Consider the following 1,819-nt stretch of genomic DNA (forward strand, 5'->3'; position numbering starts at 1 on the left):
TCTCTCAAATAAATAAATAAAATCTTTAAAAAAAAAAAAGAAAGAAATGAGCATGAAAGTTCTTTCCCCTCCTGGATGGATAGTTAAGATGTGTGTCTGGAGCTAACAACACACAGAGTTTGACAATAGAGCCAACACCAAAGAGCCAAAACTGATGCATATATCATGGTGACATTGTTTGAGAAATAAGTTCATTATTGTGTGCCACCAGCAAGGTGGCAGAATTGAGTTCTACCACTATTCTTCCCAAAATTGTCAAATAATTTTGACAATTACCCGTGGATGAGAGTACTTTTGTAGGAGTCCATAAGTCAAGTGGAAAAGTTCTAGCACACTGCTGGAGAAAAAAAAATACAATAGACACATTGAAGGAGTGGTTTTACCTGCATCACCCCTCCCCAGCCAGTACAGTTCAGTGCCAAGAGAGACCTCTCCCCAGCCAGTGATTTCTCCCATAGAGTAAAGTACGAGCTTGTGAATGAGTGCCTAGCTTCCCCAGCTACATGAGATGCTACCCTAAAGGTCCACTACTTTCTTCACACTCACAGAATACTGAAGTGATCTGCAAAGATGAGAAGTTGGGAAAAGGCAGGGAACAAAGCAACCAGGACTCAGAACTCATCAGATCTTACTAACCACTTCAGGGACTGCATCAGGAAGCCTGCCCACAGGCCAGTCAGTATGGCTTGCTTACAGAGCCCCCCAACGGCTCGTGGGCACCCCCAATGATTCATGCACCTCACTTACCCTGCTCCTCTGTGGCTGGCTCCCTGCCCATGTTCCCATGGAGAGCAAGTGTGAGCCTTTGCAGAAACAGCTAGAGAGCATGCACAGAAAACAAGCCCAGTTCTGTAAGATTGGGAGAAGGCATACAAACTTGAATGTTCCAGGGCGCCTCCCTAGGAAAAACAAACAGAAGACTCTCAGCACCTGGCTTGGCTCTGCAGGATCACTAGAAGACATACAATCTTAAAACTTCCTCCCAAGAGGAAACAAGAAGTACAGAGTGGGTGCATTCATAGGAAAGGTCTAATAAAGCTTCAGAATCCCTAGCCAGGCTGACTAATGAAGACATCTCTTTTCCAAAGCCAGTCAGCAAAGACTAGAGGAGATGACTACTTCTTCAGATATGAAGACAGCAACACAAGACTTCAAGAAACATGAAAAAAATCAAGAAAACATGACATCATGAAAGGAGTACAATATTTTTTCAGTAACTGACCTCCCAAAAATGGATCTATGAGTTACCTGACAAAAAATTCACAGCAATAGTTTTAAGGAATCTCAGTGAGGTACGAAAGAACACAGATCAACAACTCAAAGAAATCAGGAAAACAATACATGAATGAAATAAGAACAGAGAAATAGAAATTCTTATAAAAGAACCAAACAAAAATGGGATGGTTACTGGTGGGGGAGGGGTAGAGGGTGAAATAGGAGATGGGAATGAAGGAGTGCCCTTGTCATGATGAGCACCAGGTGTTGTATGAAAGTGTTGAATCCACTACATTTTACACCTGAAACTAATATTACACTGTATGTTAATTAACTGGCTTCTAAATAAGAACTTAAAAAAAATAAAGAGTATTTAGAGCCCTCTCCCCAAAAAACAAAGAACCAAACACAAGTTCTGGAGCCTAAGAAAACAATGAATGAAATGAAACATGCAATCAGGAGCATCAACAGCAGACTAGATCTAAGCAGAAGAAAGAATCTGTGAACTCAAAAATAGGTCAGATGAAATCATCCACTCAGAGAAGAAAAAAAAGGAAAGGAGTGAAGAAAACCTATGAGAATTATGGTACATCATCAGATGAAC

This window comes from Phoca vitulina, unplaced genomic scaffold (assembly GCF_004348235.1).
Source record: "Phoca vitulina isolate PV1807 unplaced genomic scaffold, GSC_HSeal_1.0 scaffold7, whole genome shotgun sequence".
In the NCBI taxonomy this organism is placed as follows: domain Eukaryota; kingdom Metazoa; phylum Chordata; class Mammalia; order Carnivora; family Phocidae; genus Phoca; species Phoca vitulina.